The sequence below is a fragment of the Lathyrus oleraceus genome, unplaced genomic scaffold (assembly GCF_024323335.1).
Source record: "Lathyrus oleraceus cultivar Zhongwan6 unplaced genomic scaffold, CAAS_Psat_ZW6_1.0 chrUn0717, whole genome shotgun sequence".
NCBI classification, from domain to species: Eukaryota; Viridiplantae; Streptophyta; class Magnoliopsida; order Fabales; family Fabaceae; genus Lathyrus; species Lathyrus oleraceus.
In genome coordinates, this window is record NW_026113108.1 from 1 (window position 1) to 17,597 (window position 17,597).

At 26.8% G+C, this 17,597-nt stretch overlaps 7 non-coding genes across 7 annotated transcripts; all 7 read left to right on the top strand.

The window, feature by feature from the left end:
* The first annotated feature begins 251 nt into the window (after positions 1-251).
* Positions 252-324, top strand: TRNAV-UAC (transfer RNA valine (anticodon UAC)). The gene has a single exon. It is a non-coding gene; the product is annotated as a tRNA-Val (tRNA).
* A 2,179-nt stretch (positions 325-2,503) lies between these two features.
* TRNAV-UAC (transfer RNA valine (anticodon UAC)) lies at positions 2,504-2,576 on the top strand. The gene has a single exon. It is a non-coding gene; the product is annotated as a tRNA-Val (tRNA).
* A 2,159-nt stretch (positions 2,577-4,735) lies between these two features.
* On the top strand, positions 4,736-4,808 carry TRNAV-UAC (transfer RNA valine (anticodon UAC)). Its single transcript has one exon. It is a non-coding gene; the product is annotated as a tRNA-Val (tRNA).
* A 2,198-nt stretch (positions 4,809-7,006) lies between these two features.
* Positions 7,007-7,079, top strand: TRNAV-UAC (transfer RNA valine (anticodon UAC)). The gene has a single exon. It is a non-coding gene; the product is annotated as a tRNA-Val (tRNA).
* A 1,510-nt stretch (positions 7,080-8,589) lies between these two features.
* TRNAV-UAC (transfer RNA valine (anticodon UAC)) lies at positions 8,590-8,662 on the top strand. The gene has a single exon. It is a non-coding gene; the product is annotated as a tRNA-Val (tRNA).
* Positions 8,663-13,083: 4,421 nt separating this feature from the next.
* Positions 13,084-13,156, top strand: TRNAV-UAC (transfer RNA valine (anticodon UAC)). Its single transcript has one exon. It is a non-coding gene; the product is annotated as a tRNA-Val (tRNA).
* Positions 13,157-15,360: 2,204 nt separating this feature from the next.
* Positions 15,361-15,433, top strand: TRNAV-UAC (transfer RNA valine (anticodon UAC)). Its single transcript has one exon. It is a non-coding gene; the product is annotated as a tRNA-Val (tRNA).
* The last annotated feature ends 2,164 nt before the right edge of the window (positions 15,434-17,597 follow it).

Here is a 17,597-nt window from a genome sequence, read left to right on the forward strand (position 1 = left end):
CATTATATAGTCTTAAACTCCCTCTTCCTTTACAAAACTAAATGGTGTGAGACTTGTTGAACATGTATATTTTCAATCTATACTAACATATTTTTGGTGATTTGGAAGAATTTAGTCTATTAATCTAAAGAAATTGAGTTCAAATCTTGAGAGATACAATTGTAAAATAGTCATTAGTGTCATTTTAATTAATAATTTGTTTCCATCTCTAATATATATGTATTGAATTAAATTAGTTGAATAACCCAAATGTTGCTGTGGTGTAGTGGTTATCACGTCAGTCTTACACACTGAAGGTCTCCAGTTCAATCCTGGGCAGCAACATATGATTTTATTACTATTATTCAAATTATAGCATTGTTTGAATAATTAATATACATCATAAGCCTTTTTTTCTTCCTATTTTAATTTTTGATCATTTTATTTCTAATTTTGTTCTTGCTTTTTTTCCATTGTTTAAAATAAATGGTAGATTCATTTCAAAATAAGAAAATAAATTTCTACAAGTAGAAATCTACATTGTTGAATATAAAAATATTTATTAATTAAATTATTAAATTATTGTATTTATTTTTCTTACTATTATTTAATATTAATATAAGTGTTTCAATTATTAATATCCATCATATGCCATTTTTTTCTATTTTGATATTTTATTATTATTTGCTTTCTCTATTTGTACTTTCATTCTTTTTTATTCTTGCTTTTTTGTTTAATTTTATAAAACAATGGTAGATTCATTTAAAAATTAAGAAAAATTATAATCCACAAGTATAAAAACTTCTCAAATAATTTCCACATATCGAAAACCAGTTTGAAAATTCTGATGAAACTTCTTTATTGACATAATCTTTAGTAGACCTTTCATCAATGTTAATAAATACTCATGTACTGAGCATTAATCATTAACTTATGTAAAAATAATTATTCTCTCAATTTTATCTAGCCCAATCACCTAGTGGAACTTCTGACAGTAGCTCAACAACACTTGATGTGAAAGATCAGATAAAGTTGCAACCATAAAGCATACTTAGAACTCTTATCCCTGGATGGAACCATAAGCTATGATAACAATTGTTAGAAAATATCAACATGGAGAAATTAAAATAACACATACACAAACACAAGGACATAACATGGAAATTCCAAATTCAAAGAGAAAAATATAACAGTCGCTGTCAAATGACAACCAAAGAAAAACAAGTGAAAGTTTTTACAACGCATAATGTACCCTCAGCCACCCCCAGACCCCGAGTACACCCACACCTCAAAGCAAGTACATAATTACATCTCACAACACTCTAACACGAGAGTATAAAATCAAGATTTGTAGATTAAAAAATATTTATTAATAAAATAATTAAATTATTAATTTTGTTTTGTTACTATATTTCATATTAATAGAAGTGTTTCATTATTAATATCCATCATATGCCATATTTTTTCTATTTTGATATTTTTTTATTATTTGCTTTCTCTATTTTGTACTCTCATTCTTATTTTATTCCTTCTTTTTATTTAATTTTATAAAACAATTGATAGATTCAGTTCAAAATTCAGAAAAATAATATTCAACAAGTATAAAAATTCTCAAATAATTTCCACATATCGAAAACCAGTTTGAAAAATTATGATGAAACTTCTTTGTTGACATAGTATTATTGTAGACCTTTCATTAATGTTAATAAATACTCATGTACTGAGCATTAATCAATATATTATGTAATCCTTGTCATATCAGCATATATTTGATTTGAACTTTCCACATGTAAAAAATAATTATTCTCTCAATTTTATCTAGCCCAATCCATATAGTAGAACTTCTGACAGTAGCTCAACAACACTTGATCTGAATGCTCAGATAAAGTCGCAACCATAAAGCATACTTAGAACTCTTATCCCTGGATGGAACCAAAAGCTATGATAAAAATTGTTATAAAATATCAACATGGAGAAATTAAAATAACACATACACAAACACAAGGACATAACATGGAAACTCCAAATTCAGAGAGAAAAATATAATAGTCGCTGTCAAATGGCAACCAAAGAAAAGACTGTAAAAGGTTGTTACAACGCATAATTTACCCTCAACCACCCCCAGACCCCGAGTACATCCACACCTCAAAACAAGTACATAATTACATCTCACAACACTATAACACAAGAGTATAAGCGAATTAAAAATAGAAGACGCCAAATACAAGTTTAAAGTATTTTTGACTGATGCATTTTATAATGAATAAATTGAATCCATTATATAGTCTTAAACTCCCTCTTCCTTTACAAAACTAAATGGTGTGAGACTTGTTGAACATGTATATTTTCAATCTATACTAACATATTTTTGGTGATTTGGAAGAATTTAGTCTATTAATCTAAAGAAATTGAGTTCAAATCTTGAGAGATACAATTGTAAAATAGTCATTAGTGTCATTTTAATTAATAATTTGTTTCCATCTCTAAATATATGTATTGAATTAAATTAGTTGAATAACCCAATGTTGTTGTGGTGTAGTGGTTATCACGTCAGTCTTACACACTGAAGGTCTCCAGTTCAATCCTGGGCAGCAACATATGTATTTATTACTATTATTTCAAATTAATAGCATTGTTTGAATAATTAATATACATCATAAGCCTTTCTTTTCTTCCTATTTTTAATTTTTGATCATTTTATTTCTATATTTTGTTCTTGCTCTTTTTCCATTGTTTAAAATAAATGGTAGATTCATTTCAAAATTAAGAAAAAAAAAATTCTACAAGTAGAAATCTACATTTGTTGAATATAAAAATATTTATTAATTAAATTATTAATATAAGTGTTTCAATTATTAATATCCATCATATGCCATTTTTTTCTATTTTGATATTTTATTATTATATGCTTTCTCTATTTTGTACTTTCAGTCTTATTTTATTCTTGTTTTTTGTTTAATTTTATAAAGCAATTGGTAGATTCATTTAAAAATTAAGAAAAATTATAATCCACAAGTATAAAAACTTCTCAAATAATTTCCACATATCGAAAACCAGTTTGAAAAATTCTGATGAAACTTCTTTATTGACATAATCTTATAGTAGACCTTTCATCAATGTTAATAAATACTCATGTACTGAGCATTAATCATTAACTTATGTAAAAAATAATTATTCTCTCAATTTTATCTAGCCCAATCCACCTAGTGGAACTTCTGACAGTAGCTCAACAACACTTGATGTGAAAGATCAGATAAAGTTGCAACCATAAAGCATACTTAGAACTCTTATCCCTGGATGGAACCATAAGCTATGATAACAATTGTTAGAAAATATCAACATGGAGAAATTAAAATAACACATACACAAACACAAGGACATAACATGGAAATTCCAAATTCAGAGAGAAAAATATAACAGTCGCTGTCAAATGACAACCAAAGAAAAACAAGTGAAATTTTTTACAACGCATAATGTACCCTCAGCCACCCCCAGACCCCGAGTACACCCACACCTCAAAGCAAGTACATAATTACATCTCACAACACTCTAACACGAGAGTATAAAATCAAGATTTGTAGATTATAAAAATATTTATTAATAAAATAATTAAATTATTACTTTTTTGTTTTTGTTACTATTATTTCATATTAATAGAAGTGTTTCAATTATTAATATCCATCATATGCCATATTTTCTCTATTTTGATATTTTTTATTATTTGCTTTCTCTATTTTGTACTCTCATTCTTATTTTATTCTTGCTTTTTATTTAATTTTATAAAACAATTGGTAGATTCAGTTCAAAATTAAGAAAAATAATATTCAACAAGTATAAAAATTCTCAAATAATTTCCACATATCGAAAACCAGTTTGAAAAATTATGATGAAACTTCTTTGTTGACATAGTATTATTGTAGACCTTTCATTAATGTTAATAAATACTCATGTACTGAGCATTAATCAATATATTATGTAATCCTTGTCATATCAGCACATATTTGATTTGAACTTTCCACATGTAAAAAATAATTATTCTCTCAATTTTATCTAGCCCAATCCATATAGTGGAACTTCTGACAGTAGCTCAACAACACTTGATCTGAAAGCTCAGATAAAGTCGCAACCATAAAGCATACTTAGAACTCTTATCCCTGGATGGAACCAAAAGCTATGATAAAAATTGTTATAAAATATCAACATGGAGAAATTAAAATAACACATACACAAACACAAGGACATAACATGGAAACTCCAAATTCAGAGAGAAAAATATAATAGTCGCTGTCAAATGGCAACCAAAGAAAAGACTGTAAAAATTGTTACAACGCATAATTTACCCTCAACCACCCCCAGACCCCGAGTACATCCACACCTCAAAACAAGTACATAATTACATCTCACAACACTATAACACAAGAGTATAAGCGAATTAAAAATAGAAGACGCCAAATACAAGTTTAAAGTATTTTTGACTGATGCATTTTATAATGAATAAATTGAATCCATTATATAGTCTTAAACTCCCTCTTCCTTTACAAAACTAAATGGTGTGAGACTTGTTGAACATGTATATTTTCAATCTATACTAACATATTTTGGTGATTTGGAAGAATTTAGTCTATTAATCTAAAGAAATTGAGTTCAAATCTTGAGAGATACAATTGTAAAATAGTCATTAGTGTCATTTTAATTAATAATTTGTTTCCATCTCTAATATATATGTATTGAATTAAATTAGTTGAATAACCCAAATGTTGTTGTGGTGTAGTGGTTATCATGTCAGTCTTACACACTGAAGGTCTCCAGTTCAATCCTGGGCAGCAACATATGTATTTATTTTTATTATTTCATATTAATAGCATTGTGTGAATAATTAATATACATCATAAGCCTTTTTTTCTTCCTATTTTTAATTTTTGATCATTTTATTTCTATATTTTGTTCTTGCTTTTTTTCCATTGTTTAAAATAAATGGTAGATTCATTTCAAAATTAAGAAAAATAAATTTCTACAAGTATAAAATCTACATTTGTTGAATATAAAAATATTTATTAATAAAAATATTAAATTATTATTTATGTTTTTCTTACTATTATTTATATTAATATAAGTGTTTCAATTATTAATATCCATCATATGCCATTTTTTTCTATTTTGATATTTTATTATTGTTTGCTTTCTCTATTTTGTACTTTCATTCTTATTTTATTCTTGCTTTTTTGTTTAATTTTATAAAACAATTGGTAGATTCATTTAAAAATTAAGAAAAATTATAATCCACAAGTATAAAAACTTCTCAAATAATTTCCACATATCGAAAACCAGTTTGAAAAGCTCTGATGAAACTTCTTTATTGACATAATCTTATAGTAGACCTTTCATCAATGTTAATAAATACTCATGTACTGAGCATTAATCATTAACTTATGTAAAAAATAATTATTCTCTCAATTTTATCTAGCCCAATCCACCTAGTGGAACTTCTGACAGTAGCTCAACAACACTTGATGTGAAAGATCAGATAAAGTTGCAACCATAAAGCATACTTAGAACTCTTATCCCTGGATGGAACCATAAGCTATGATAACAATTGTTAGAAAATATCAACATGGAGAAATTAAAATAACACATACACAAACACAAGGACATAACATGGAAATTCCAAATTCAGAGAGAAAAATATAACAGTCGCTGTCAAATGACAACCAAAGAAAAACAAGTGAAATTTTTTACAACGCATAATGTACCCTCAGCCACCCCCAGACCCCGAGTACACCCACACCTCAAAGCAAGTACATAATTACATCTCACAACACTCTAACACGAGAGTATAAAATCAAGATTTGTAGATTATAAAAATATTTATTAATAAAATAATTAAATTATTACTTTTTTTTTTGTTACTATTATTTCATATTAATAGAAGTGTTTCAATTATTAATATCCATCATATGCCATATTTTTTCTATTTTGATATTTTTTTATTATTTGCTTTCTCTATTTTGTACTCTCATTCTTATTTTATTCTTGCTTTTTATTTAATTTTATAAAACAATTGGTAGATTCAGTTCAAAATTAAGAAAAATAATATTCAACAAGTATAAAAATTCTCAAATAATTTCCACATATCGAAAACCAGTTTGAAAAATTATGATGAAACTTCTTTGTTGACATAGTATTATTGTAGACCTTTCATTAATGTTAATAAATACTCATGTACTGAGCATTAATCAATATATTATGTAATCCTTGTCATATCAGCACATATTTGATTTGAACTTTCCACATGTAAAAAATAATTATTCTCTCAATTTTATCTAGCCCAATCCATATAGTGGAACTTCTGACAGTAGCTCAACAACACTTGATCTGAAAGCTCAGATAAAGTCGCAACCATAAAGCATACTTAGAACTCTTATCCCTGGATGGAACCAAAAGCTATGATAAAAATTGTTATAAAATATCAACATGGAGAAATTAAAATAACACATACACAAACACAAGGACATAACATGGAAACTCCAAATTCAGAGAGAAAAATATAATAGTCGCTGTCAAATGGCAACCAAAGAAAAGACTGTAAAAATTGTTACAACGCATAATTTACCCTCAACCACCCCCAGACCCCGAGTACATCCACACCTCAAAACAAGTACATAATTACATCTCACAACACTATAACACAAGAGTATAAGCGAATTAAAAATAGAAGACGCCAAATACAAGTTTAAAGTATTTTTGACTGATGCATTTTATAATGAATAAATTGAATCCATTATATAGTCTTAAACTCCCTCTTCCTTTACAAAACTAAATGGTGTGAGACTTGTTGAACATGTATATTTTCAATCTATACTAACATATTTTTGGTGATTTGGAAGAATTTAGTCTATTAATCTAAAGAAATTGAGTTCAAATCTTGAGAGATACAATTGTAAAATAGTCATTAGTGTCATTTTAATTAATAATTTGTTTCCATCTCTAATATATATGTATTGAATTAAATTAGTTGAATAACCCAAATGTTGCTGTGGTGTAGTGGTTATCACGTCAGTCTTACACACTGAAGGTCTCCAGTTCAATCCTGGGCAGCAACATATGTATTTATTACTATTATTTCATATTAATAGCATTTTTTGAATAATTAATATACATCATAAGCCTTTTTTTTCTTCCTATTTTTAATTTTTGATCATTTTATTTCTATATTTTCTAACAATTGTTAGAAAATATCAACATGGAGAAATTAAAATAACACATACACAAACACAAGGACATAACATGGAAATTCCAAATTCAGAGAGAAAAATATAACAGTCGCTGTCAAATGACAACCAAAGAAAAACAAGTGAAAATTTTTACAACGCATAATGTACCCTCAGCCACCCCCAGACCCCGAGTACACCCACACCTCAAAGCAAGTACATAATTACATCTCACAACACTCTAACACGAGAGTATAAAATCAAGATTTGTAGATTATAAAAATATTTATTAATAAAATAATTAAATTATTACTTTTTTGTTTTTGTTACTATTATTTCATATTAATAGAAGTGTTTCAATTATTAATATCCATCATATGCCATATTTTTTCTATTTTGATATTTTTTTATTATTTGCTTTCTCTATTTTGTACTCTCATTCTTATTTTATTCTTGCTTTTTATTTAATTTTATAAAACAATTGGTAGATTCAGTTCAAAATTAAGAAAAATAATATTCAACAAGTATAAAAATTCTCAAATAATTTCCACATATCGAAAACCAGTTTGAAAAATTATGATGAAACTTCTTTGTTGACATAGTATTATTGTAGACCTTTCATTAATGTTAATAAATACTCATGTACTGAGCATTAATCAATATATTATGTAAAATAATTATTCTCTCAATTTTATCTAGCCCAATCCATATAGTGGAACTTCTGACAGTAGCTCAACAACACTTGATCTGAAAGCTCAGATAAAGTCGCAACCATAAAGCATACTTAGAACTCTTATCCCTGGATGGAACCAAAAGCTATGATAAAAATTGTTATAAAATATCAACATGGAGAAATTAAAATAACACATACACAAACACAAGGACATAACATGGAAACTCCAAATTCAGAGAGAAAAATATAATAGTCGCTGTCAAATGGCAACCAAAGAAAAGACTGTAAAAATTGTTACAACGCATAATTTACCCTCAACCACCCCCAGACCCCGAGTACATCCACACCTCAAAACAAGTACATAATTACATCTCACAACACTATAACACAAGAGTATAAGCGAATTAAAAATAGAAGACGCCAAATACAAGTTTAAAGTATTTTTGACTGATGCATTTTATAATGAATAAATTGAATCCATTATATAGTCTTAAACTCCCTCTTCCTTTACAAAACTAAATGGTGTGAGACTTGTTGAACATGTATATTTTCAATCTATACTAACATATTTTTGGTGATTTGGAAGAATTTAGTCTATTAATCTAAAGAAATTGAGTTCAAATCTTGAGAGATACAATTGTAAAATAGTCATTAGTGTCATTTTAATTAATAATTTGTTTCCATCTCTAATATATATGTATTGAATTAAATTAGTTGAATAACCCAAATGTTGCTGTGGTGTAGTGGTTAGCACGTAAGTCTTACACACTGAAGGTCTCTAGTTCAATCCTAGGCAGCAACATATGTATTTATTATTTTTATTTCATATTAATAGCCTTTCTTTTCTTCCTATTTTTAATTTTTGATCATTTTATTTCTATATTTTGTTCTTGCTTTTTTTCCATTGTTTAAAATAAATGGTAGATTCATTTCAAAATTAAGAAAAATAAATTTCTACAAGTATAAAATCTACATTTGTTGAATATAAAAATATTTATTAATTAAATTATTAAATTATTGTATTTATGTTTTTCTTACTATTATTTAATATTAATATAAGTGTTTCAATTATTAATATCCATCATATGCCATTTTTTTCTATTTTGATATTTTATTATTATTTGCTTTCTCTATTTTGTACTTTCATTCTTATTTTATTCTTGCTTTTTTGTTTAATTTTATAAAACAATTGGTAGATTCATTTAAAAATTAAGAAAAATTATAATCCACAAGTATAAAAACTTCTCAAATAATTTCCACATATCGAAAACCAGTTTGAAAAATTCTGATGAAACTTCTTTATTGACATAATCTTATAGTAGACCTTTCATCAATGTTAATAAATACTCATGTACTGAGCATTAATCATTAACTTATGTAAAAAATAATTATTCTCTCAATTTTATCTAGCCCAATCCACCTAGTGGAACTTCTGACAGTAGCTCAACAACACTTGATGTGAAAGATCAGATAAAGTTGCAACCATAAAGCATACTTAGAACTCTTATCCCTGGATGGAACCATAAGCTATGATAACAATTGTTAGAAAATATCAACATGGAGAAATTAAAATAACACATACACAAACACAAGGACATAACATGGAAATTCCAAATTCAGAGAGAAAAATATAACAGTCGCTGTCAAATGACAACCAAAGAAAAACAAGTGAAATTTTTACAACGCATAATGTACCCTCAGCCACCCCCAGACCCCGAGTACACCCACACCTCAAAGCAAGTACATAATTACATCTCACAACACTCTAACACGAGAGTATAAAATCAAGATTTGTAGATTATAAAAATATTTATTAATAAAATAATTAAATTATTACTTTTTTGTTTTTGTTACTATTATTTCATATTAATAGAAGTGTTTCAATTATTAATATCCATCATATGCCATATTTTTTCTATTTTGATATTTTTTTATTATTTGCTTTCTCTATTTTGTACTCTCATTCTTATTTTATTCTTGCTTTTTATTTAATTTTATAAAACAATTGGTAGATTCAGTTCAAAATTAAGAAAAATAATATTCAACAAGTATAAAAATTCTCAAATAATTTCCACATATCGAAAACCAGTTTGAAAAATTATGATGAAACTTCTTTGTTGACATAGTATTATTGTAGACCTTTCATTAATGTTAATAAATACTCATGTACTGAGCATTAATCAATATATTATGTAATCCTTGTCATATCAGCACATATTTGATTTGAACTTTCCACATGTAAAAAATAATTATTCTCTCAATTTTATCTAGCCCAATCCATATAGTGGAACTTCTGACAGTAGCTCAACAACACTTGATCTGAAAGCTCAGATAAAGTCGCAACCATAAAGCATACTTAGAACTCTTATCCCTGGATGGAACCAAAAGCTATGATAAAAATTGTTATAAAATATCAACATGGAGAAATTAAAATAACACATACACAAACACAAGGACATAACATGGAAACTCCAAATTCAGAGAGAAAAATATAATAGTCGCTGTCAAATGGCAACCAAAGAAAAGACTGTAAAAATTGTTACAACGCATAATTTACCCTCAACCACCCCCAGACCCCGAGTACATCCACACCTCAAAACAAGTACATAATTACATCTCACAACACTATAACACAAGAGTATAAGCGAATTAAAAATAGAAGACGCCAAATACAAGTTTAAAGTATTTTTGACTGATGCATTTTATAATGAATAAATTGAATCCATTATATAGTCTTAAACTCCCTCTTCCTTTACAAAACTAAATGGTGTGAGACTTGTTGAACATGTATATTTTCAATCTATACTAACATATTTTTGGTGATTTGGAAGAATTTAGTCTATTAATCTAAAGAAATTGAGTTCAAATCTTGAGAGATACAATTGTAAAATAGTCATTAGTGTCATTTTAATTAATAATTTGTTTCCATCTCTAATATATATGTATTGAATTAAATTAGTTGAATAACCCAAATGTTGCTGTGGTGTAGTGGTTAGCACGTAAGTCTTACACACTGAAGGTTTCTAGTTCAATCCTACGAAGCAACATATGTATTTATTATTATTATTATTTCATATTAATAGCCTTTCTTTTCTTCCTATTTTTAATTTTTGATCATTTTATTTCTATATTTTGTTCTTGCTTTTTTTCCATTGTTTAAAATAAATGGTGGATTCATTTCAAAATTAAGAAAAATAAATTTCTACAAGTATAAAATCTACATTTGTTGAATATAAAAATATTTATTAATTAAATTATTATATTATTGTATTTATGTTTTATTTACTATTATTTAATATTAATATAAGTGTTTCAATTATTAATATCCATCATATGCCATTTTTTTCTATTTTGATATTTTATTATTATTTGCTTTCTCTATTTTGTACTTTCATTCTTATTTTATTCTTGCTTTTTTGTTTAATTTTATAAAACAATTGGTAGATTCATTTAAAAATTAAGAAAAATTATAATCCACAAGTATAAAAACTTCTCAAATAATTTCCACATATCGAAAACCAGTTTGAAAAATTCTGATGAAACTTCTTTATTGACATAATCTTATAGTAGACCTTTCATCAATGTTAATAAATACTCATGTACTGAGCATTAATCATTAACTTATGTAAAAAATAATTATTCTCTCAATTTTATCTAGCCCAATCCACCTAGTGGAACTTCTGACAGTAGCTCAACAACACTTGATGTGAAAGATCAGATAAAGTTGCAACCATAAAGCATACTTAGAACTCTTATCCCTGGATGGAACCATAAGCTATGATAACAATTGTTAGAAAATATCAACATGGAGAAATTAAAATAACACATACACAAACACAAGGACATAACATGGAAATTCCAAATTCAGAGAGAAAAATATAACAGTCGCTGTCAAATGACAACCAAAGAAAAACAAGTGAAATTTTTTACAACGCATAATGTACCCTCAGCCACCCCCAGACCCCGAGTACACCCACACCTCAAAGCAAGTACATAATTACATCTCACAACACTCTAACACGAGAGTATAAAATCAAGATTTGTAGATTATAAAAATATTTATTAATAAAATAATTAAATTATTACTTTTTTGTTTTTGTTACTATTATTTCATATTAATAGAAGTGTTTCAATTATTAATATCCATCATATGCCATATTTTTTCTATTTTGATATTTTTTTATTATTTGCTTTCTCTATTTTGTACTCTCATTCTTATTTTATTCTTGCTTTTTATTTAATTTTATAAAACAATTGGTAGATTCAGTTCAAAATTAAGAAAAATAATATTCAACAAGTATAAAAATTCTCAAATAATTTCCACATATCGAAAACCAGTTTGAAAAATTATGATGAAACTTCTTTGTTGACATAGTATTATTGTAGACCTTTCATTAATGTTAATAAATACTCATGTACTGAGCATTAATCAATATATTATGTAATCCTTGTCATATCAGCACATATTTGATTTGAACTTTCCACATGTAAAAAATAATTATTCTCTCAATTTTATCTAGCCCAATCCATATAGTGGAACTTCTGACAGTAGCTCAACAACACTTGATCTGAAAGCTCAGATAAAGTCGCAACCATAAAGCATACTTAGAACTCTTATCCCTGGATGGAACCAAAAGCTATGATAAAAATTGTTATAAAATATCAACATGGAGAAATTAAAATAACACATACACAAACACAAGGACATAACATGGAAACTCCAAATTCAGAGAGAAAAATATAATAGTCGCTGTCAAATGGCAACCAAAGAAAAGACTGTAAAAATTGTTACAACGCATAATTTACCCTCAACCACCCCCAGACCCCGAGTACATCCACACCTCAAAACAAGTACATAATTACATCTCACAACACTATAACACAAGAGTATAAGCGAATTAAAAATAGAAGACGCCAAATACAAGTTTAAAGTATTTTTGACTGATGCATTTTATAATGAATAAATTGAATCCATTATATAGTCTTAAACTCCCTCTTCCTTTACAAAACTAAATGGTGTGAGACTTGTTGAACATGTATATTTTCAATCTATACTAACATATTTTTGGTGATTTGGAAGAATTTAGTCTATTAATCTAAAGAAATTGAGTTCAAATCTTGAGAGATACAATTGTAAAATAGTCATTAGTGTCATTTTAATTAATAATTTGTTTCCATCTCTAATATATATGTATTGAATTAAATTAGTTGAATAACCCAAATGTTGCTGTGGTGTAGTGGTTATCACGTCAGTCTTACACACTGAAGGTCTCCAGTTCAATCCTGGGCAGCAACATATGTATTTATTACTATTATTTCATATTAATAGCATTGTTTGAATAATTAATATACATCATAAGCCTTTCTTTTCTTCCTATTTTTAATTTTTGATCATTTTATTTCTATATTTTGTTCTTGCTTTTTTTCCATTGTTTAAAATAAATGGTAGATTCATTTCAAAATTAAGAAAAATAAATTTCTACAAGTATACAATCTACATTTGTTGAATATAAAAATATTTATTAATTAAATTATTAAATTATAGTATTTATGTTTTTCTTACTATTATTTAATATTAATATAAGTGTTTCAATTATTAATATCCATCATATGCCATTTTTTTCTATTTTGATATTTTATTATTATTTGCTTTCTCTATTTTGTACTTTCATTCTTATTTTATTCTTGCTTTTTTGTTTAATTTTATAAAACAATTGGTAGATTCATTTAAAAATTAAGAAAAATTATAATCCACAAGTATAAAAACTTCTCAAATAATTTCCACATATCGAAAACCAGTTTGAAAAATTCTGATGAAACTTCTTTATTGACATAATCTTATAGTAGACCTTTCATCAATGTTAATAAATACTCATGTACTGAGCATTAATCATTAACTTATGTAAAAAATAATTATTCTCTCAATTTTATCTAGCCCAATCCACCTAGTGGAACTTCTGACAGTAGCTCAACAACACTTGATGTGAAAGATCAGATAAAGTTGCAACCATAAAGCATACTTAGAACTCTTATCCCTGGATGGAACCATAAGCTATGATAACAATTGTTAGAAAATATCAACATGGAGAAATTAAAATAACACATACACAAACACAAGGACATAACATGGAAATTCCAAATTCAGAGAGAAAAATATAACAGTCGCTGTCAAATGACAACCAAAGAAAAACAAGTGAAATTTTTTACAACGCATAATGTACCCTCAGCCACCCCCAGACCCCGAGTACACCCACACCTCAAAGCAAGTACATAATTACATCTCACAACACTCTAACACGAGAGTATAAAATCAAGATTTGTAGATTATAAAAATATTTATTAATAAAATAATTAAATTATTACTTTTTTGTTTTTGTTACTATTATTTCATATTAATAGAAGTGTTTCAATTATTAATATCCATCATATGCCATATTTTTTCTATTTTGATATTTTTTTATTATTTGCTTTCTCTATTTTGTACTCTCATTCTTATTTTATTCTTGCTTTTTATTTAATTTTATAAAACAATTGGTAGATTCAGTTCAAAATTAAGAAAAATAATATTCAACAAGTATAAAAATTCTCAAATAATTTCCACATATCGAAAACCAGTTTGAAAAATTATGATGAAACTTCTTTGTTGACATAGTATTATTGTAGACCTTTCATTAATGTTAATAAATACTCATGTACTGAGCATTAATCAATATATTATGTAATCCTTGTCATATCAGCACATATTTGATTTGAACTTTCCACATGTAAAAAATAATTATTCTCTCAATTTTATCTAGCCCAATCCATATAGTGGAACTTCTGACAGTAGCTCAACAACACTTGATCTGAAAGCTCAGATAAAGTCGCAACCATAAAGCATACTTAGAACTCTTATCCCTGGATGGAACCAAAAGCTATGATAAAAATTGTTATAAAATATCAACATGGAGAAATTAAAATAACACATACACAAACACAAGGACATAACATGGAAACTCCAAATTCAGAGAGAAAAATATAATAGTCGCTGTCAAATGGCAACCAAAGAAAAGACTGTAAAAATTGTTACAACGCATAATTTACCCTCAACCACCCCCAGACCCCGAGTACATCCACACCTCAAAACAAGTACATAATTACATCTCACAACACTATAACACAAGAGTATAAGCGAATTAAAAATAGAAGACGCCAAATACAAGTTTAAAGTATTTTTGACTGATGCATTTTATAATGAATAAATTGAATCCATTATATAGTCTTAAACTCCCTCTTCCTTTACAAAACTAAATGGTGTGAGACTTGTTGAACATGTATATTTTCAATCTATACTAACATATTTTTGGTGATTTGGAAGAATTTAGTCTATTAATCTAAAGAAATTGAGTTCAAATCTTGAGAGATACAATTGTAAAATAGTCATTAGTGTCATTTTAATTAATAATTTGTTTCCATCTCTAATATATATGTATTGAATTAAATTAGTTGAATAACCCAAATGTTGCTGTGGTGTAGTGGTTATCACGTCAGTCTTACACACTGAAGGTCTCCAGTTCAATCCTGGGCAGCAACATATGTATTTATTACTATTATTTCAAATTAATAGCATTGTTTGAATAATTAATATACATCATAAGCCTTTCTTTTCTTCCTATTTTTAATTTTTGATCATTTTATTTCTATATTTTGTTCTTGCTTTTTTTCCATTGTTTAAAATAAATGGTAGATTCATTTCAAAATTAAGAAAAATAAATTTCTACAAGTAGAAATCTACATTTGTTGAATATAAAAATATTTATTAATTAAATTATTAAATTATTGTATTTATGTTTTTCTTACTATTATTTAATATTAATATAAGTGTTTCAATTATTAATATCCATCATATGCCATTTTTTTCTATTTTGATATTTTATTATTATTTGCTTTCTCTATTTTGTACTTTCATTCTTATTTTATTCTTGCTTTTTTGTTTAATTTTATAAAACAATTGGTAGATTCATTTAAAAATTAAGAAAAATTATAATCCACAAGTATAAAAACTTCTCAAATAATTTCCACATATCGAAAACCAGTTTGAAAAATTCTGATGAAACTTCTTTATTGACATAATCTTATAGTAGACCTTTCATCAATGTTAATAAATACTCATGTACTGAGCATTAATCATTAACTTATGTAAAAAATAATTATTCTCTCAATTTTATCTAGCCCAATCCACCTAGTGGAACTTCTGACAGTAGCTCAACAACACTTGATGTGAAAGATCAGATAAAGTTGCAACCATAAAGCATACTTAGAACTCTTATCCCTGGATGGAACCATAAGCTATGATAACAATTGTTAGAAAATATCAACATGGAGAAATTAAAATAACACATACACAAACACAAGGACATAACATGGAAATTCCAAATTCAGAGAGAAAAATATAACAGTCGCTGTCAAATGACAACCAAAGAAAAACAAGTGAAATTTTTTACAACGCATAATGTACCCTCAGCCACCCCCAGACCCCGAGTACACCCACACCTCAAAGCAAGTACATAATTACATCTCACAACACTCTAACACGAGAGTATAAAATCAAGATTTGTAGATTATAAAAATATTTATTAATAAAATAATTAAATTATTACTTTTTTGTTTTTGTTACTATTATTTCATATTAATAGAAGTGTTTCAATTATTAATATCCATCATATGCCATATTTTTTCTATTTTGATATTTTTTTATTATTTGCTTTCTCTATTTTGTACTCTCATTCTTATTTTATTCTTGCTTTTTATTTAATTTTATAAAACAATTGGTAGATTCAGTTCAAAATTAAGAAAAATAATATTCAACAAGTATAAAAATTCTCAAATAATTTCCACATATCGAAAACCAGTTTGAAAAATTATGATGAAACTTCTTTGTTGACATAGTATTATTGTAGACCTTTCATTAATGTTAATAAATACTCATGTACTGAGCATTAATCAATATATTATGTAATCCTTGTCATATCAGCACATATTTGATTTGAACTTTCCACATGTAAAAAATAATTATTCTCTCAATTTTATCTAGCCTAATCCATATAGTGGAACTTCTGACAGTAGCTCAACAACACTTGATCTGAAAGCTCAGATAAAGTCGCAACCATAAAGCATACTTAGAACTCTTATCCCTGGATGGAACCAAAAGCTATGATAAAAATTGTTATAAAATATCAACATGGAGAAATTAAAATAACACATACACAAACACAAGGACATAACATGGAAACTCCAAATTCAGAGAGAAAAATATAATAGTCGCTGTCAAATGGCAACCAAAGAAAAGACTGTAAAAATTGTTACAACGCATAATTTACCCTCAACCACCCCCAGACCCCGAGTACATCCACACCTCAAAACAAGTACATAATTACATCTCACAACACTATAACACAAGAGTATAAGCGAATTAAAAATAGAAGACGCCAAATACAAGTTTAAAGTATTTTTGACTGATGCATTTTATAATGAATAAATTGAATCCATTATATAGTCTTAAACTCCCTCTTCCTTTACAAAACTAAATGGTGTGAGACTTGTTGAACATGTATATTTTCAATCTATACTAACATATTTTTGGTGATTTGGAAGAATTTAGTCTATTAATCTAAAGAAATTGAGTTCAAATCTTGAGAGATACAATTGTAAAATAGTCATTAGTGTCATTTTAATTAATAATTTGTTTCCATCTCTAA